Genomic DNA, 22061 nt, shown 5'->3' with positions numbered 1-22061 from the left:
TTGCCTGCCATTGAATTGCGCAGGTACATCAATGTATATAAGTTTAAAGGGTTAAATGAACAGATGTGATTGAATTTGTATCGCACACTGATAGTGCCTTGAGAGATCCCTCCTTTTGAATAATAATGATGCATGCATTAAATTGACAAATTCACTTCCTTGTATGTATTTTAGGGGTTTCTCCATAATATGTGTATTTTCACATGTGCATCCCAAGACAAGGACATATGCCATTCCACCAGGAATTATAAAATAGCTTAGAAACCTTCTTCCAAGAGGGTGTTAATTGCCTGAATGCAAAATAAATGAATGCATTTATAATAATAAACTTTTGAATATGAATACAAAACTAACTCAACCTCCTTCTGAACATTCATCTCTTACTTACAGAAGAATCTATTGGCAAGTAGATTTTCCTCCATTTCCCAGTAAATGCTTCCAAATGCCATTAATTTACAAGTGCTAATGGTAGAGAATTGTAGATCAAAAATATTTAACAAATTCCAATGCTGCAGGCAACGCCCATATTTTATTGCGTAGATTATACAATTTACTATAAATTTGTTTTGCCACCTCAGTTTGGACCCAGCCATATACAAATCAGTCTTGACCTTGCTCCTCGTGTGAACAGTGTTAAATCATCGAGTTCCTCATTCTGACCATGCTATTTAAGGAACAAGCAACATGATACCATATTTTAACATCAGGCAGCATCTGTAGATGCAGCAGTGGTGGCTGGTGACATTTGAAACTGGTGAGGCGTAAAAGTTCTGGTGAGTGACCTGTGGTGAGAGAGTGTAGCGAGCAAGTCCGACATCCAGATGGGAGAACCCCAGGGAAAATTTAGGAAATAGAGTTAGCAAATGGTGCATTGTGGGCAGGTGATTTTAGGAGCTGTGTGGAAGTGCAGGCGGTAGTGACTGTGGTTGGGATGGGCGTTAGTTAGTGCGTCCTGGCCTTTGGGCTGTGAAGGGAACAGATGAAGGAGGGCTCTGTGTTGTCAAGGATTTTGCAAGGGCAATGATGCGGAGGTCACAGGAAAAGGCAACAAGGAGCATGAAGTATACAAGACCTGGCAGGAGGAACCTGAGAGGCAAAAGGGATTCTGGGAGAAAGTAAAAATTAGTAATTAGATCATTTTCTTCTACTCAGCTGTTTGTCAGTAGGACGCTGGCGGCTGTAAAACTGGATCAAAGTCTGAAAACATCCTGCATATCATTTTATTATTTGTATTTTAATTGGAACTGTATTTGGACATGTGTTGCTGTAACCATGAAAGTGGGTCAGCTGAGAGTCCCAGTGCTTAGAAGCAAGAGGGGTAATGTAGGGTGGTCCCCAAAAGTATGGTCAGAATGTTTTTTTTTCAATTCAGATACTAGTGGGGAGTATAAAGTTACTGTAATTGTGCTCACACATCGATTATTTGCCTGCTTTGAGCTATCCCTTTAATTCGCAGTGCGAAGGCGAGGCTTCTATTTCAATGTATATATGTCAACAATCCCAGACGGTGATGACGCTGTTTCAGGCGCACAGGATATGTCTCGGAGGCAGCCATTCTCAGCCCATCCGCCTTCCTGCTCGGCTCTGGGTACCACCAGCAGGGGAGCTTGCATCATTGTTTTGTAAACGCTGATGGGGTATTTACCCCCTGCATCTTTATGAAGGTCGCCCCCGACTTTTCACAGTTGCAGGCCGGTGCTTTTTAAAAGTTGGGAAAAGTAAGGCTCATCAAATCTTTGCTAATCCAAATCTTTACCGCAGCCTCCGCCTTAAAATTCAAAGCAGCTGAACTACCAAGCATTGGTTAAAAGAAATAAACACACCTCCCATTTTTGATCTGCGACAGCCGGGGTCGTTTACAGGTGTTTGTGACACATTCCTTACCAGTCGGGCCGGCATTACGACCGCGTGGGGGAGTGGAAATGGGGTTGCGACGACCGGAGGGGATGAGGGAAAGGCGGGAGTGTCTTCTATGAAGCACTTGAAGAAGGGTGCCTTCCTAGAACTATGAGAGAAGCACAAATAGTGTCTCTGCTCAAACCGGATAAATCTCCTGTTCATTGTGAATCATACCACCCTCTCTCGTTGTTAAACTGCAACACTAAAATACTTGCTAAGGTCCTTTCCAATAGACCGAGTCTACTGATGGAGCGCTTGGTGCTACCAGACCAAGCGGCCTTTATTCCAAACAGAGCCACGGCGCATAACCTGCGTACACTCCTGGCGGTTATGCAGGATATAGACCCAAATAGCTCCGCAGTGGCGGTCTTCCTGGACGCTACCAAAGCGTTTGATTCTTTGGAGTGTGACTTCCTTCTCGGCACGCTGAGCTACATGAGAATGCCCCAGTCTTTTCTAAATTGGGTGAAACTCATATACACGAGCCTGATGGCCACGGTGCTGCTAAATGGTGCTCAGTCCCACAGTTTCAGCATCTCCAGGGGCACCAGTCAAGGCTTCCCTCTTTCCCCCATTCTATTTACCTTAGCAGTCGTACCCCTGGTGGCAAAAATACGACAACACTACCAAGAACGGGCACTAGTATACCCCTCTCGCCAGCTACTCATATCCTTATATGCGGACGATCTGACTATATATATATTAATAAACCCCAGCACAATTCAAATCCGGTTCTCCGTGAAATTACCAAATTTGGAGGCATCTCAGGGATCCAAATAAACTGGGCCAAGCCAGCGATTTTTCCGCTAGCGGACAAAACTGTGGCTTACCCCTTGGACTACCCCATAGAATCGAAATCTGAGGATATTAAATACTTAGGCATACATATTTTCTGAGATAAAGAGGTGCTAATGCACATGAATTATGGAATAGCTGTAGAAAAAAATCACTGGCAGTATACATAAATGGATATGCCTTCCCCTATCGATGGCGGGCCGAATCTCCCTAATAAAAATGGTAATTTTGCCAAAATTATTATATCTCTTTACGAATATACCCTACCACCTGGGAAGGTTTTTTTTTTAGCACACTTAACACACAACTTATACGCTTGATATGGGGAGGCAGACAAGCAAGGATGTGACTGAGCACGCTAATGCTACCATATAACCAGGGTGGGTTTGAAGTGCCTAACTTCGAGTACTACTACTACTATTGTGCCCAAGCACATTTTGCCTCTTTACTGGTTTCACCCCCCCCCCTTTATGCCGCATCTAGCAGTAGAGGCCGGTTATATGGCCCTGGTTCCTCCCGCTGGCTACATGTTTGTAGAGGTAAAGGAGCGAGACAAAGACCCATCTATGGTGGACTGCACCAGTATCACATGCGCAGAATCACCCACAAATTGCAAGCTCCAATGATATACTCCCCCAGACTTCCACTACTATGCGGCTCACTGCTGCAAGTCACCAGTGAAGGGATATGCAAACGACTGTTGGAAGCACTGCACTATACCACATGGGGAGACCTATATGTGGGAGGGAACTTCCGATCTAGGGAACAATTCTTTGGGGTACACCTCCCTTCCACCATGGACTTGTTTCTCTACATATGAATCTGGCAGAGTGTCAAAGCTGCCACTCCGGATTTCCCTGCAGAACTTCCTATTCTAGCCCCTTTACACTCTCTGCTACAGCCAGAAGCCCCCAAGCACGTTACTTCCCTACGTTACAGACACATGCAGGTGATGACCCTGACACAACCACTGCCAGCCCGTGCTGACTGGGACAAGGACTTGGAGAACCCTCTGACAGATGATCAGTGGGAACTTAGCTGCAAACAGACAGAGGTGGCATCATCTAGCAGTCGACTGCCACTTATACATGACACATTTCTACATTGTCTATACCAAACCCCATAGGTTCCACTTGAGGGAAGATGATAGATGTGCTAGATGTGAGGGGGAGGGAGCAGACTTCTTACATTAGCGTGGCAGTGCCCGCAGGTAAGTGAATATTGGGAACAAGTGTTTACAGGCTTGTCTGAAATGTTGACGATACAGATACAACCATCTCCACAGGTAGCTCTGCTGGGCTGTATTCAAGGAATCATCACAACTCAAAGAAATTCCTAGCTGTAAGCCTACTCTTGGCGAAGCGACAGGTGGCCTGTCGGTGGGGCAGGGGTCCGGCCCCTAAATTTAAAGATTGGCTACGGGACTTATCTACCTGGCAAGGACAATTGCAGTGCTATGCTGAACTTATTCCACTAAAATCGAGACCAAAGGATATTTGGGGTCCACTGACTGCATATCTCCTGGAGCGGGCTACAGAGGGAGACCAGGATGAAACAGCAGGGGATGCCGAGGTGCCCACGGAGGCGGTAATAGTTAGCACTTCTGCTCACTCCCAAGGGTGAATGCGTACTCTTCATTTATATGAGGGGGGCAATGATGTGAAGTGATGAGCTCTACATAAAATGATAACACGGTTGGATACCCATGCATGTGCATAGAGCATATATCCTGGTTGTTGAGGGGGCAATCACATGGACTATCCTGAAGACTTTTTTTCCGGGACTCCTTCTGTTGGGACGAAAGATGTCAATGTCGGCTCCACAGGATGCAAGTGTGAGTTTCCGCATACGATGACAGCTACTAATCAGGCTTTGAGGGGGTTGTTCTTGTTTTCGCCTTAAACACTGGTACTTCTGATAAGCTAAATAGAGATCTATGTAATAACTCAATATGCTCAAATATTACATGTATGGCATATGTATGACTTGTAATGTACCAAGTTGAATGCAACACAGGTTTTTGAAATTTAAAAAAACAAAAAACTTTTCAATATTTTGGCATTGAACTCACGGTCAAGGGTCCTCCTGATTAGATTTCATAACATCTACCACCCTCCAGGTGAACCTATCCTCTTCGCCGACAAACTATCTGATTTTCTCAAACACTCCTTCCTTTCAGATGCGAAAAATCTCTTTTTAGGAGACTTCAACATCCACTGGAATAATGTAATTGATCCCACTGTTATGTGCCTCAACAACCTTCTTGAGTTGAATGACCTCAAGCAACTATGCCACAATCCAACCCACATCAATGGGGCCACACTCAATGCGATCATCTCCGACACTGACATGGCCTCCCTTTCCATCATCATCCCTATTGGCTGCTCTGACCATCACCTGATTCTGTTTCAGATCGCAGCCAGTGTCCTACCTCCCACTAAAACTAATAACAATCCCATGAAGTGGATCAGAAACCTTAAACAAATCCCTCCTGGTGAACTTGGGTATAAACTACAAGCTCAACTTCATCTCACCCCACTATCCCAAAATGCTTCTGAGCTCACCGAACATTTCAATAAGACTGTTAGTGACGTCCTGGACCAAGTTACGCCCCGTTAAACTTAAATAACAAAGACAAATTTAATCCAAATCATGGTTCAATCCTGAACTGAATAATAAAAGACGACAACTTAGACTGGTGGAAAGAACATGGAGACAACACCCTTCTCCCTCTCACCTTGCCCTCCTCAGATCTGCTAGATCTACTTTTAGGAAGCACATTTGCAATGAAAAGGCTTCCTTCTTCTGAGCTCAACTTGATTGTGCCAAAAACAGGCCTAGAGAACGGTTTAACATTGTTAGAAAACAACCTTCATCTGCCCCTCCAGAGATAACAACGTCAACCACGAGATGTGAGGAAATTGCCAGCTTCCTCCTTGAAAAAATTGCCAAAATTGACCAATCCTTCCTTCAAATCCAGTACCCACACCCCCCAAATTACATCTGACGCTAACAATAGGCATACCTTCTTGGTCAGCACCACCCCTCCCACCTCATACTACCAACTGCCTACCCACTCAAACCCCACCTGTTACCATCCTTCCTAACTTACAACTGAAAAATAATGCCTCCTGGCATGATTTCCGTCCCATGACCGAGCTCAAAGTCTTCTATATTATAGCTAAACTAAAGCCAACTTCCCACACCAAAGACCCTCTCCCTTCTATCCTAGTTCACAATCTTAACCACATCATTACCCCTTACTGACCAAAATCATTAAAACCTCCCTCGTCACTGGATGTGTCCTTGACTCCCTCCAACTCAGTCAAATCACGCCCATTCCTAAAAACCTCAATGCTGACCCTAATGAACCTAACAAACTCCGCCCTATCTCTAACCTCCCTCTTCTTGCTAAAGCCCTGGAAAAATTTGCTTTGCTCCATCTGGACAAAACATATAGGCAATTTCAACTTACTTGAATCCCTTCAATCTAGTTTCCGGAAAGGCTGCAGTACAGAAACCACCATTCTGAACATTCTAGATGACAATACAGTGGTAGTTGTGGTGATGCACAGCTTGTATTTAGTTCAAACCAGATTTATCTTGGTTAGACGATGTTTGTTAGTGTTGGTGGTGCTCAATAAGGAGGCGTCGAGGGCCCTACGACGTCCAATTGACTGTTTGATACGTGTGACCAGAGGAACTCTGGTCTCATCCCTAGTTGGCACACACTGTGTTTGCGTTTCTTTAGTGTAAGAAAACCGCTTCCATTCAATGTTCGTTTTTCATCATTTATTTCATGAATTTGGTAATGCTTTATATCAATGCGTTTCAAATTACTTCATAGTTGTAGTCAACATGCAAAATCAGGCAATATCATAGCGTATCCAATGCATTTCGGGCATTTAGAAGCATGCCCTTCATCAGGGAATTGACACTAAAAACAATAACATAAGCAAACATTAATAAGAGCAAATCATATACATATTGTCATTGTCTGTTCAAAAACAATATCGGGGACATTTGTTTGTCGGTTTACATAACAATCCGTGTGCTTCATGCAACTTGAGAAGTGAGTAATAGTGTGGGGAAAGTGGTGCTAGGGGTTAAAAGAGTAGGGTTCAGAGGTTCACTTACATGCCTGTGTTGTACGGTGAATCAAAATCTAGAGACAAGTAAATGTGGAAAAAATTCGTCAGACCTAATACACGAAAAAAGTGTACCTGTGCGCTCCAATGCAAGGCTTTGTGTACGCTGAAACTGACCTTGATGGTTTACGGGTGACACGTTCTATCCGCTGCTCGTCTCCTTGAAACGCCGGTGAAGACAAAGGCTTCCCGCGTTAGTAATATTCAAAAACTCAGGGGTCACGTGTTAGGTCACGTGTTGTCAAGGTAAAGAAAAGACTATTAGTCGGATCGCTTCATACTGAGAAGTCGGGTTGACAAATTATGTCGAGCTAAGGGCGGGTTGGTTGAGAAGTGAATCAAGAGTACACTCACAGGACGCCTGTTAAAAAATCAGTTACGAAAAATGTGAGCTAAAAAAATGAGCTGAGAAAAAGTGTGTGGGGAGCGGGGGATCGAACTGGCTTGGGGTTAGTCTGTAGTGTGCAGTGAGCTATTCGTGGGGCTAACGTGCAAGCCTAATGTCGTCGGGTGAAAAACGGGGTTATACAGTGTCGAGGTGTTTGGGAACATGCACAATAACAGCAATATCGATTTTCAGAGCAATTGTATCATAGGTAACACGAAAGTTCTATTCTCTCATTCAAACCAATAGGTTTCTGGGTTGACAATTTGTGGATCCAGTAGTTCTCACGTCTTAGGAGAAATTTATTGTTGTCTCTCCCTTCATGTTTGGAAACAGTCTCTAGAATGATGTATTTTACTTGGGAAACATTATGTTGTTGTTCTACAAAATGTGCAGACAAAGCTGATTTCAAATTCTTTAGTCTGATGTTGGATCTGTGTTCAGTGAGACGCACTTTGATGCGTCGCTCAGTTTTCCCGACGTACATCTTTCCACACGGGCATTTAATCCCGTATATTAAGTTGCTGGAGTCACAGGTGGCATTAACTCGTAGTTTTATTGGGTAACCCTGTGTTGGATGGTTTATGGTGTGTCCCTTAATAATGCTGTTGCAGTTGCCACAGTTTAGGCAGGGTTTAGTTCCAGTGTATGTGTTGGTATCGTTGGGTTTGCTTTGTAGAATTTCTCCCAAATTTTTGGCTCTGGTATAAGCAAATAACGGGGGTTGACTGAATGCATTATTAAAGTCAGGTTCAAGGTTGAGGATTGTCCAATGCTTCATTATTATTTGTTTGAATTTCTTGCTGTTGGTGGAATATTTCGAAACCACTACTATCTGTGTTTGCTCAGGTTTTGAGGTTGGTGTTAGAAGTTTGGTTCTTTCCAAGTTGTCAATTCTGTTCATGGTTTCATCCACTAGGTTTTTTGGGTAACCCCTTTGCACAAATTTGTTAGACATTTCACTCAGTCTTAATTTGAGAGTGGTTTGGTCTGAAGTGATTCTTTTGACCCTTGCCATTTGGGAATATGGTAGATTTCTGATCAGATTCGGTTCGTGGAAGCTGGAGTACAATAGCATGTTGTTCCTGTCGGTGGGTTTCACATAAAGATCTGTGTTGAATCCATTTGGGGTTACTGTGACCTTCACGTCTAAGAAATTTACTGATGTATCTGAGATATCCCAAGTGAGTTGGATCCTTTGGTCAATAGAGTTAAATATGCTGAGTTGGGTTCTTAGTTTCTCTTCTGTGTCCGTCCATATGATGAAGAAGTCATCAATATATCTTGATATCATTTTCACTTCAGACCAAACCACTCTCAAATTAAGACTGAGTGAAATGTCTAACAAATTTGTGCAAAGGGGTTACCCAAAAAACCTAGTGGATGAAACCATGAACAGAATTGACAACTTGGAAAGAACCAAACTTCTAACACCAACCTCAAAACCTGAGCAAACACAGATAGTAGTGGTTTCGAAATATTCCACCAACAGCAAGAAATTCAAACAAATAATTATGAAGCATTGGACAATCCTCAACCTTGAACCTGACTTTAATAATGCATTCAGTCAACCCCCGTTATTTGCTTATACCAGAGCCAAAAATTTGGGAGAAATTCTACAAAGCAAACCCAACGATACCAACACATACACTGGAACTAAACCCTGCCTAAACTGTGGCAACTGCAACAGCATTATTAAGGGACACACCATAAACCATCCAACACAGGGTTACCCAATAAAACTACGAGTTAATGCCACCTGTGACTCCAGCAACTTAATATACGGGATTAAATGCCCGTGTGGAAAGATGTACGTCGGGAAAACTGAGCGACGCATCAAAGTGCGTCTCACTGAACACAGATCCAACATCAGACTAAAGAATTTGAAATCAGCTTTGTCTGCACATTTTGTAGAACAACAACATAATGTTTCCCAAGTAAAATACATCATTCTAGAGACTGTTTCCAAACATGAAGGGAGAGACAACAATAAATTTCTCCTAAGACGTGAGAACTACTGGATCCACAAATTGTCAACCCAGAAACCTATTGGTTTGAATGAGAGAATAGAACTTTCGTGTTACTTATGATACAATTGCTCTGAAAATCGATATTGCTGTTATTGTGCATGTTCCCAAACACCTCGACACTGTATAACCCCGTTTTTCACCCGACGACATTAGGCTTGCACGTTAGCCCCACGAATAGCTCACTGCACACTACAGACTAACCTCAAGCCAGTTTGATCCCCCGCTCCCCACACACTTTTTCTCAGCTCATTTTTTTAGCTCACATTTTTCGTAACTGATTTTTTAACAGGCGTCCTGTGAGTGTACTCTTGATTCACTTCTCAACCAACCCGCCCTTAGCTCGACATAATTTGTCAACCCGACTTCTCAGTATGAAGCGATCCGACTAATAGTCTTTTCTTTACCTTGACAACACGTGACCTAACACGTGACCCCTGAGTTTTTGAATATTACTAACGCGGGAAGCCTTTGTCTTCACCGGCGTTTCAAGGAGACGAGCAGCGGATAGAACGCGTCACCCGTAAACCATCAAGGTCAGTTTCAGCGTACACAAAGCCTTGCATTGGAGCGCACAGGTACACTTTTTTCGTGTATTAGGTCTGACGAATTTTTTCCACATTTACTTGTCTCTAGATTTCGATTCACCGTTCAACACAGGCATGTAAGTGAACCTCTGAACCCTACTCTTTTAACCCCTAGCACCACTTTCCCCACACTATTACTCACTTCTCAAGTTGCATGAAGCACACGGATTGTTATGTAAACCGACAAACAAATGTCCCCGATATTGTTTTTGAACAGACAATGACAATATGTATATGATTTGCTCTTATTAATGTTTGCTTATGTTATTGTTTTTAGTGTCAATTCCCTGATGAAGGGCATGCTTCTAAATGCCCGAAATGCATTGGATACGCTATGATATTGCCTGATTTTGCATGTTGACTACAACTATGAAGTAATTTGAAACGCATTGATATAAAGCATTACCAAATTCATGAAATAAATGATGAAAAACGAACATTGAATGGAAGCGGTTTTCTTACACTAAAGAAACGCAAACACAGTGTGTGCCAACTAGGGATGAGACCAGAGTTCCTCTGGTCACACGTATCAAACATTCTAGATGACAACCACAAATCCTTAGATAATAGTGAGGCTTGCCTTCTCATACTCCTTGACCGCTCTGCAGCATTTGATACAGTTAGCCACTCTTCCTTACTTAATTCGCTTCAAACTCAATTTGGCCTCAATGGTGTGGTCCTCAAGTGGTTCACCTCATTCCTCCAACACAGAACTCAACAAATCAAAATCAAAACCTGCCTCTATAACCCTACACCCATCTCCTTGGGCATACCCCAGGGCTCTATCCTCTCCCCCTCTCTCTTTAAACTCTTCATGGAACCCCTTACCCTCATTATGGAATCAACTATCACCTATATGCAGACGACACCCAGCTCTACTACAAAATTAAATCCCACTCTGATATTCTGCATTTAAACAACACCCTGAGTAAGATCCAATCCTGGTTCCACTCCAACCATCCTAAAACTGAATCCTAATCACTGACCTAAATGCCCTCAATTGCACACTCTCCCTATCTGACTTGGCAAAATCCCTTGACCAGAACCTGGACCATATAGACCACATAACAAACTTGGCAAAAGGAGCACTCTTCACCCTCCACCACCTTAAGAAAATCAAACCCTTCATTCATCCCGATGACTGCAGATCGATCGTCTAATCTCTAGTCCTATAGAAATTGGACTATGGCAACGCTATCCTCACAGTAACCCTCAAAATTCACCTAGCCCCACTTAGAGTTGTACTCAATTTGGCGGCCAGACTCATCACTGACTGTAAACGATTTGACCACAGCTCCCGAACCCTAAAGCCCTAAATTGACTCTCCATTGAAGGAAGATGCTTTTATAAGACTGCATGCATCACGCACAAAGCTCTTCGCCAACAAACCCCTCTGTACCTAACAAACAAACTCAATAAGGCGGGCTGTACCAGACTGATGAGAAGCACCGATTCGCTCCGCCTCGTCCCCCTGCTTCAAAAAATAAATTCACCCAATCTCGCTCCTTCTCCGGGAACGCCCCAAGCATCTGAAATGCCCTCCCACTCTACCTGCGCTGTAACCCCTCCTACCTCAACTTTAAAAAAGATCTAAAACATCACCTTCTCAACTCATACTGGGGTCCTTAATCTTTCCTTTGACCGCTTGTTCTATTTCCCCTGCTTTGGTTATCTTTCAATCTCTTTCCTAACCCTCTCTTCATTCTTCATCTTCACATATTATCATCTCTTCCCTGACGGTAACTGCTACTCCCATGTATATTATTTTTCTGTGCATTACCCTCTAACCTCCGGGAATTCCTAATCCCCCTTTTCTTAATATTTGAATTGTACCAGCATGTTTTTATTTCCCTGAAGACTGGCTAAAAATATTTTGCCCACTTATAGCTTTATATTGGGATGTATGAGCTTGCTTTATTTGTTATCTGCACAACTTTCTTCCTCGATTTCCTTGTTCATGTAAAGCGCTCTGATACCCCCAGGTCTAGTCAGCGCTATATAAAACCTATCAAATAAATAAAAAACGCATCTATGACCTTATCTTGATGCAAAATTGAAAAAAGAAGCGATTCTTCTAGTACAAGCATGACTTCTGGCACTAACCAGAGGGGACCAACTAACAGAAGAATCAAAAAGAATCCCAAGGTAGGGAAATATCTTCTCTTTACTTGACATATTACCCTCAATACTGTGGGATCTGCTCTTGGTATTTTGGGTCCTATTACCATGATGTTAGATTTAGTCAAATTTGTATTGAGGTCAAGGCTGTCCATGAAGCCTACGACGCTGTCCAGAAGCAGCTAGAGGCCTAAAGCAGTTTTGGGGATCAGGACAGTGTTGTCAGCGTAAAGTAGTAGAGACACAGCCCGACCACCCACCAAAGGTTGGTCACTCCCCTCGGCTGTTAGTACCTCATCTAGGTTATTGACATACATTGTGTTTATAATAAGGGAACTAATATGCAGCCCTGCCTGACAGCGTTTTCCGAGTGAATTTCGTCATACTTTACCCCTTCGGCTCATAACGAACAGAAGCTGTGACGTCCAAATGTAGATTGTGTAAAAAAGCAATAATAGGTTTATCAAGCCCCATGCCCAGCATAATATTCCAAAGCATGGCCCTATTAACCCTGTCAAAGACTGAGCCCAAATCCATAAATCCCAAATGAAGTAAGTCAGGCTTTGCGCTGGTAGATTTGTCTATGAACAAATAGAGATTCAGACACTGGTCCACCGGCCCCTTCACCGGGTTAAAAACCTGCCTCAGTGACTCAAATGCAGATGTCTTCAGTAAGGTAATACCAGGCCAGCTGACCTTCCAGTAACCACCTATATTGGAGCCCCTCATGCACATCCATGTTGTACTTTCAGCATAAAGTGTCTTATACATCCACTGGTATTGTCACACCTCTCCCACTGAACCAGCGTGCATTCTAGCTTTCAGACAAAGACACCAAAACAGCTAAACCAAGCAGTGACAGCCTGACAGCTTTGCTTTGCACCCCTTTGGCTTTGCGCCGGGACACTCATGGGTATCTGAGCGTGCTACAAATGGATATAATAATAATAATAGTAAGATTGGTTGTAGGTGTGAAGATCACAAGGCAGATTACACCTTATCTCTTAGGCTTACAGTGGCTACCTATTGAACATTAGCTATCTTAAAAATGTTATGCATAATTTACAGGTTTGAGACATGAAATAACTGATTAAACTGTTCCACTATTAAAAGCCAACATAGACTGCTTTCATTGCACCCTCCCCCGGACAATTCCCCATTTGCTCCTCACTGTGGGAGCTACAATAGGTGGGGAAAGCAATGGGAAAAATAGAGAAGGGATAAATCATGAGGTCATCCCTTGTATAATGGAGAAGCGTCTCAGAAAGTGACCCTGGTTTAATTTCCAGGTCACAAGTTGTCCCCATTCCACAATGCTGCCCTTTCCCATTTTTTTGGGTTCCTCACTCCAAGACTACAGATCTACAGCGCAAGTACGGTCCACCACACTTCAACAGAGAGTCTCTGACTCCTTGGATTATATAATAAAGCTGTTGGTGTTTTGCATTGCATTCTGTGGCATAACTAGTTTGCTGCATGTAAACACACACTGGAAGGAGCTGAGACCGACTCCCATTAGGAAGCCCGGTAAAGCAGACCACAGAGCATCTTACTGTAAAAGTCTGACTTGCCACTGGTGTGCACTGTTGGATCTCATCCTGCTTCCCTTTAGAGATGTCACAATGCGGAATGTACACTCCCACCGGCTGACCCCAGCACACCCACTATGCATGGTTGCAGTCACCCAAGATGAGTCTACACTGGGTGAAGGAGAACCACTAAGACACATAGCATTCACTTTCTCCTTGGTAAAGAACACCATTGTTGGATGCATGAAGAGATTAGCAGACAACAGAAGGTGGACATTATGGGAAAGTTTTGTAGGCCAACATTAGTACAATGTTTGTTAGCTGATGATGAAGGTACCAATAAGTGTATAGAATGGAAAAATGACAGTAATTGGGTGATCAGGCAACTTTTTAGTATTTGCACCATTATATCAACACATGTCTGAAGTTACCAGGAAATACAGTGTCAATACCAGGAGCTATCTCGGTAAAACCATGCATATCCTGGAGATTTTCGGAGAAGCTGCAAGAGAATGCTGATGTTGTTACTGGCAGTAATAATGTTTCCCTCCAGTGAATCCACACATGTCCATACCAAGAGCTAAGTACCGAAGAAAGGTCTGCCAGTAATGGTACTATTGGCTGAGCTGTTTTAGCCATATTAACTGTTCAGCTTCATAAAAGGGACAATAAACAGGGACTATAAAAGGTCCCTGATTTGGCTCTGGAGAATGTGCATCCCTGTTTCAAGTTCCTCATAGCAATCTGAAGGTTTTGACCCTCATCTAAGTACACGCGTTAATCATGCATGAATGTGAAAAGTATAGTTTTGTATGCGTATTGAGGCTCAGAGCATGGCTCAGTGGTCTTTTACCTGTCCCTGGCAGGAAGAGGTGTCTATTGACCTCGCCTGCTTTTTCTATTGGTCTGCCAGTCTCCTGTAACGGGCCCTTTAATCATCACTGTGAGTATACCATTTAAGAGGGAAACAGTCGGAACACCGCGATCTCAGCCCCATGTGTTCCGACAATGCAAGAGCTACCACGCTTACCTTAACCACGCAAAAGCAGTGCACGGTCTAGCTGCAAGCTGGCGGAAGCAGGGAGCAGCAAAGCTGCAAGAAGGATCGGGAGAGGTCGCGACGTAGTGAGGTAAGTGGGGCTGGGTTTGGCGGGGAGGGTATTTTGTATGGTTTTGGGGGGCTCAGGTTAGTTTTCAGGGCTGGGGGAGTTCGGGGTAGATTTCAGGCCTGGGGGTTTGGGGTAGTTTTCAGGCCTGGGTTGGGTTTGGGGTAGTTTTCAAGGCTGGGGGGGTTCAGGGTAGCTTTCAGGGCTGGGGGGTTTAGGGTAGTTTTCAGGGCTGGGTGGGGTTTGGGGTAGTTTTCAGGGCTGGGGGGGTCAGAGTCGTTTTCCGGGCCAGGGGGTCAGAGTCGTTTTCAGGGCTGGGAGGGTAATTTTCAGGGCTGGGGTAGGGGGTTGCTTTTAGGAGGGAGGGGGTAATTGTACATGTCAGAGCAGCAGTTTGGGGTCGTTTTAGGGCTCAGGGTGGGGGGCAGGGATCGTAATACTTTTTAGGGCATAATTTGTTGTAAAGGCATGTCAAGTCAAGTCAAGTCAAGTCATAGAATTTATATAGCGCACTACATACCCAGAGGGTCTCAAGGCGCTTAGAAAGGGGAGGAGGATTACTTGTCAAATATCCACGTTTTAAGTTGCTTTCTGAATGCTAGGTGGTTCTGGGTAAGGCAAAGGTGAGCGGGGAGTGAGTTCCATGTTTTTGCAGCCAGGTATGAGAAGGATCTGCCTCCCATGGTGGTCTTGTTGATGCGAGGTACCGTGGCGAGGGCTTGGCTGGAAGATCGTAGTTGGCGGGAGGGGGTGTAGAAGGACAGTCGTGAGTTGAGGCATTCTGGTCCGATGTCGTAGAGTGATTTGTGTGCGTGGGTTAGCAGTCGGAAAGTGATCCTCTTATTGACGGGTAGCCAATGGAGGTCTTTAAGGTGACCAGAGATGTGTTCGTTGTGTGGTATGTCTAATATGATCCTGGCTGAGGCGTTTTGGATTCGTTGGAGTTTCTTCTGGAGTTTAGCGGTAGTGCCTGCGTAGAGGGTGTTTCCGTAGTCCAGTCGGCTCGTGACCAGAGCATGGGTGACTGTTTTCCTTGTTTCGGTGGGGATCCAGCTAAATGTTTTTCTGAGCATGCGAAGAATGTTGAAGCAGGAAGAGGATACGGCGCTGACTTGTCTGTTCATTGAGAGTGAAGAATCCAGGATGACGCCTAGGTTCCGTGCGTGGTCTGTCGGGATGGGTGCTTTTCCGAGGGCAACCGGCCACCAGGAGTCGTCCCATGCAGTGGGGGATGTACCTAAGATGAGGACTTCTGTTTTGTCTGAGTTCAGTTTCAGACGGCTTTGTTTCATCCATTCGGCAACTTCTTTCATTCCTTCGTGTAGGTTAGTTTTGGCGGTGCTGGGGTCATTGGTGAGAGAAAGGATTAGTTGAGTGTCATCCGCGTAAGAGATGATGTTGAGGTTGTGTTGGCGGGCGATGGCCGCGAGGGGGCTCATGTATACGTTGAAGAGGGTGGGGCTGAGTGAGGATCCTTGTGGTACGCCACAGATGACTTCAGTGGCCTCGGACTTGAATGGTGGGAGGCGGACTCTCTGGGTTCTTCCGGAGAGGAACGAGGTGATCCATTCAAGTGCTTTTCCTTGGATTCCGATGTTATTGAGGCGTTGTAAAAGGGTGCTGTGGCAGACTGTGTCGAATGCTGCAGAGAGGTCGAGGAGGATGAGGGCGACTGTGTCTCCATTGTCCAGTAGAGTTCGAATGTCGTCTGTTGCTGCGATGAGGGCGGTCTCAGTGCTGTGTTTTGCTCGGAAGCCGGATTGTGAGGAGTCGAGGGATTTGTTGGCTTCGAGGAAGGCGGCGAGCTGGTTGTTGACAGCTTTCTCGATGACTTTGGCCGGGAATGGAAGGAGCGAGATGGGGCGGTAATTTTTTAGTTCGGTGGGGTCCGCTGTGGGTTTTTTCAGAAGGGCGGTGAGTTCAGCGTGTTTCCAGTCTTCCGGGAAGGTGGCGGAGTTGAAGGAGCAGTTGATGACATCTCGGAGGTGCGGTGCTATGACGGAGTCTGCTTTGTTGAAGATGTGGTGAGGACATGGGTTTGTGGGGGATCCTGAGTGGATGGAATTCATCAGGCGGATTGTGTCCTCAGTGGAGATTGGGTTCCAGTCGTTAAGGGTGTTCACGGGGGGAGAATGTTCAGCAAATGGTAGGGTGGGTTGGTTTCCGGGCATGCGTGGTAAAGGCATCTTCGTGGTTAAGACTTGCGTTGTTGAGACTGCATGGAATCAGCATGCGTGGTTCCATCACACAACCCATTTCAGAGAGTGTGTATGAGGCATGTATGGAGCAAGAATGATACATGCGGCTGCAGCCACACTGGGTTCCATTTTGTGTGTGCTACATTTTAAGGTTTCCTAAGATGAAGGGCTGGAAGCACAGCTCAGACAGCACATGTGGGTTGCAGGGCTGCCCATATACCATTCCAGAGATCCTTTGTAGTGGGTCAGACTTAAGAGTGTTAAGGAAAGCAGACAAAAGGCCACTTTGAAACTCTTTTCTGGCCCATTGTCCTCTGGGGAGGCCCCCACGCAATGCTAATGAGTGAGGGCGCTTACCCTTCTTTTGTGCCTTTGTTGTGGGTTTCTCTTGAAGGGAGACTACTAGCTCCGCCTCACCATTCTCCATGACTAAGACTTTGCTGAACCAGTCTGAGTGGAAAAAGTAAAACGTTAGAACTGCCCTGAATGGGAATCAGATGTTGATGTTCAGAAAAACTTGCATCTGCAATTTTGGTATAAAGAGGAGACAGAAATTTCCAATCAAAGTGCCAAGATTCCTCTACCAGATTCCTGGGTCTGCCCACCAATGGTGACAAGACACTAATGTGCTCCAGGGTTGGGGTACCCATTGCGAATATCCCTTGTCAGGTTCAAGACAAGATACCTGGAGACTTTGCTTTCACCTGCCTGCACAGACTACCTCGATTCTGCTTTGAGTCAGAGAGCTTACCAGGAGTTCAGGATGGAAATTGGAGGTATTTTTACACGAGGAAGACACTGGTCAGGATTGGGAGCAGTGAAGGAGGAAAAGCAATACAGGCCAGATATCCACTTTAGTAACAGGGAAGGCCCTGCACCTCTCTGTATGGATGAGGCCAGTTTTCCTTGAGATGTCTCCCCAGTGTGACCACCTGATTGTGTACGCCCCTAGATACAGGGTACTCTAGAACCCAAGTCCATCTGAGTTTCAATGCTAAACTCAAGATGCCACAGGGCAAAATTGATCGGAATAGGTCCTGTTTACATAATAATTGGCGACAAAGATAATCTGACACTCTTTTGCACTCGAGGACCCATGCCCTAAACAGTAAAAATAGCTTACTAATAAGTTACCTACCAAGGAACCTAAAAAATACTTTATACATCAAGTTTTCAAGGCAGTTTTGTTGCTTCAACTCACACAATCACAATGCCCTGAATGTTATAAAGATGTCATGTTGATTTTTTTTCAGGGTGTAATGTGTATCACCAGATAATGCTAATTTAAAAGGAAATCAAGAGGTTTATACATTTCAGTCACCTATCAAAGGTTCTTGCATAATTTGTTTAATTAAAGTTTGTCTGGAACTAAAGTAGCCCCTTTGTGAGATTATGGTACATGTGTACAGTTTCTTCCACGGAAAATGTGTATTTGCGAACTGGCCAAATATCTTTTCAATCCAAAGAGCAGCAGTAAGTTTTTCCATTGATTTAGTTTTGGAAATCATCTTTCGGTTTCTTAATTAATTTCTCCCCAATATTTAACACAACCACATGTTTTAATAATTCCTTTGAATTTGGAATGACATTTAAAATAATAATTGAAACAACCTTTCTCAATTAACGGCCTATGTTTAGAAGTCGTTCTTTTTTAGAGTTCAAATTTCCTTACTGAACATATAATAAATACCTTTAAGATCAAATACAGAGTATATTAATTGGATGCTCGAATATTATTTATAGAATGCATACGTTTTAACTATTACCTTATAACTTGATATACAACAGTCAAAGCAGTTACTAAGAATAGGGCGATAGTACAAGTAATTTTCTTCCATTCTCACATCCAAATTGACTTAACCCACAGATTTACAATACTAATTACATTAATTTACGTTACTGGTATTATTATTCCTATTTAAAAAAAAAAAATCTGTTGCCCTGAATCTGGCAGATGTTTAGTAATTCTTTACTGTGTTTTTAGCACCATTCAGTTTGTAAATACATTTAACACATTTTGAATGCAATTAGGTAAGGGACAAATTGAAAAAGTGACACAAGCTCAAAAAAGCAGGTTGTGTTTAAGGGACAGTTTCAGGTAGTACTTCTGAGTCTAAGTTGTATTTGTGTTCCCTGACACAAATGGGGTGTGTGTTATGCACTCTTTTCATCCTTCATGCATACGGATGTGGTAATTAGAATGTGTGTGTAGACCATACACTCATGATCTGAGCTCCTGGAGCATGTCCATCTTCGATCTTTTGGAGAGTTTATGGTATTGGTTTATCGATTTTATGGTACTTGGGGAGGCTGAAATAATCACACAGGTGTTCTGCAGATCCACATGACCTCTGGCCTTCTCCCAGTCATCGTCCTAGATGATAGGCCATGGAGAGCTTCAGGGGTCTGGAGGGAGAACATTGACATGCAGAGCATTAGCCCCAATAAAGTGGGTTGCAATATGCTCCACCCATGCAACACATCATGTGTTGACTGTTTGCAGATTCTGGCCACTATGGTGCTGTCCTCTCCACTTCCCCTGCCCCCCTAGCCCCTCCCCCAAAGGAAAAAGCATGTTTAGGCCTATTTCTAGACACTGTCTTCATCGATAGGATAGAGTGAGCCCTATCATTAGTCCTGAAATGGAAGGTTTAATACAGAAAGGGCAAATGGTGTTTTAATCCTCATGAGCTGCTGAAGGCCATGACACCAGGAAGACGGATATTGCTGAAGAATAGAGCAAGACTTCCAAAGCCACAAGGATCTGAGGTTCAGATCTGCAGCAGTGCCTTGAAAAGCACAAGCGAACTATATTGCACTTTTAAAAATAGGAATCAGTATTATCCAGCTTTTAGAAAAATCTGCTTAGTGATTTTGTCATTTGAAAGCTGCACTACAATATGTTAATCAACATGTAGTTCTTCCATAAAGCATATACGCATATAATGCAGAGTTTGCATGTTGTTTGGTTCCAATCTGTTTCAAGAAATTTAAAATCAATAGATGTAGTCAACAAGAAGAGACTGACAGACATTTTCATATTGAGCATTAATGTATAATAACTCAAAACAAGTGAATGCCAGAACAAGAACTGTGTGGGATTCTGAAAGGGCACAATACCATGATGAATGTTCAAGTCTCACATAATCGTTAGTGAGGTGGGAGATGCACAGGGTAGGAATATGCAGCTATAATCTCATTTTCCTGACCTCAAATGATGATTATTCTTTGATTCCGGGGGCTCAAAGTTTAGTAAGATTTCATCCCATAGACGAGCAAGCGACCTCCTAGCTAGTCAAGTTCTCTCCTCAGGATGCAATGCAAGACTTTTAGGCTTGGTCTACCTGTCATGATCACGCTTCTGTTTGTCTATTGATGGGAGTATCTTCGTCTTCCACTGCATTGCTATGTACTGTTTGGCTAAAATACATGCCAGATCTATGCATCTGTTACTTGCTTTCCATAGTGTAGATGCTAGAAACAGCCCCAGCAAGCACGTCTCTGATGTGAGCAGTCCTTTTCCACCTAAAGTGGACTCCAACTGCCCTGTGACACTCCTCCAATATGCCTTCATATCGCAACAGATCCAGACGATGATTAAAAACCAACATTACTGCAGCCACATCTATGATAAGTTATATTCTCACTGCCCATAATCAGGTTTATCTGCTTAAGGGGACATGTAGGCTGTATGTAAATGCCGGAATGTAATGTATTTAAGTCTCACGTTCTTAGAGACCTTTTGTGTGTCCTCCATTCTTCACTCCTGAGCTCTCTGCCCAATTCAGCCTCCCATTTAACCTTCAAATGCAATAGATCAGGTTTAGTCTACTAATGGGAAACTATTAAACCAGGTAACCAATTCATGGCTGCCACACAATGTAAGAAGTAATTGCAAAACGTTATGGGTTTGCAAACATTAGATTTACACTTATTTTTGATAGTTTGTGTTATTCACATATAGCTCAAACATTGTGAAGGTGGAAGGCCCACAGTATAATAGGCTAGTAAGGGACAAAAATTCATTGTTTTCAAATATATCACCAACCATAGTCAGACCTCCTTTCTGTCCAGTGAGTTAACATTGGAGAACTTAACCTGCCTCCATCAGTCGAGAGCCCCACTAGGGGTATCGTAGAAGCATAAAGTAGACTAGGTGCTGTCTTTTTTACACAATGAGCCCATCATCGCAGGCCCAGGATCCTGAGTACTTACTCACCTCCTGCTATCCCTGCTCTCATTTGACCTAGTTCTTCAGTGAGTCTATCGTCCAGCCATCTAGCCATCTGCTGAATCTGGAATGCTAAATAATATAATTCAAAACCAGGAAACCCCAGTTCACAGTAGCGCTAGAGTTTCAACAGTTCTCTATGCTGTGTACCCAACCAAATGAAGTTCCTTAGAGTCACTTCTATCGCCCTGAATTTGGACTCCAGTATACGTATATAAGGGCAAATCACTAAAGTATTATAGCAGTCCCGGATGCTCCAACATGCTAATCAATGCTATCTTGCCCATGCAGTACTATCTAGCTTAACAGATATCAGGAAGACAGAAGGCTGGTTGCTTGAGTATAGTTTGTAACCTATGATATCTATAGAACAAAAGCCTTAATCATTGAGATGTCTTACCAAAACACTATTGCAGAAGTGGTCAGCCATATTAACTGACCATGGAGTGCGTGCTACAAGCATGCCTTTGATGGTCATTGCATAAACTCGGCCTTCATTACAAGTTGCCTTTTAATTCAGAAGGGACTCATAACAGTCAACGACCCAATCGTAATTATGAGCTCCTCAGTAACTCAGCAGATCAGTGGCGTTTCAATCAGTGGTCAACTGAAAGGAGATGGAGTCCCCGAGTGAAATATCAGGGGGAAAAAATACCAGGGGAATCAGAGAAGGATTACCAAGTCCATGGTAACTCCTCATTTCTAATAGGGCTCCATGGCTCCCATTAATAATCGCCCAATAATTCCCCGCTCCCTCCATCCAAGTGTTTCCATACACCTGTTATTGGCAAATCCTAGAGAATATGCGGCACTCAAATGAAGGCCGAGCCCTCCCAGCCTGGATTCAAATCTATGATCTACATGTTAACACCAGATCTCTGTTCCAAGGATTTAAGTTATCGAGTCTGCTTTTTAAGGTCCTAAATCTGCACCTGCATGTCTAAGACCTTTTCTGCGTGTAAATGTCTGACTTTCAGAAACTCACTACGGTTTCCAGAAGTACTCCTGGAAACTGTGACAGTTGCCAGCTTCCAAAAG

The 22061-nt window shown here is 43.7% G+C and overlaps 1 protein-coding gene across 2 annotated transcripts in view; it reads left to right on the top strand.

Annotated features, from left to right (window-relative positions):
- The window catches only part of PRKG2 (protein kinase cGMP-dependent 2), an 898053-nt gene that overhangs the window by 779568 nt on the left and 96424 nt on the right, over positions 1-22061 (top strand). The gene's annotated exons all lie outside the window — the stretch shown is intronic.

Source organism: Lissotriton vulgaris, chromosome 3_1 (genome assembly GCF_964263255.1).
Source record: "Lissotriton vulgaris chromosome 3_1, aLisVul1.2, whole genome shotgun sequence".
In the NCBI taxonomy this organism is placed as follows: Eukaryota; Metazoa; Chordata; class Amphibia; order Caudata; family Salamandridae; genus Lissotriton; species Lissotriton vulgaris.
The sequence above is the reverse complement of the archived record's forward strand: the minus strand, read 5'-3'. Positions and strand labels throughout refer to the sequence as shown.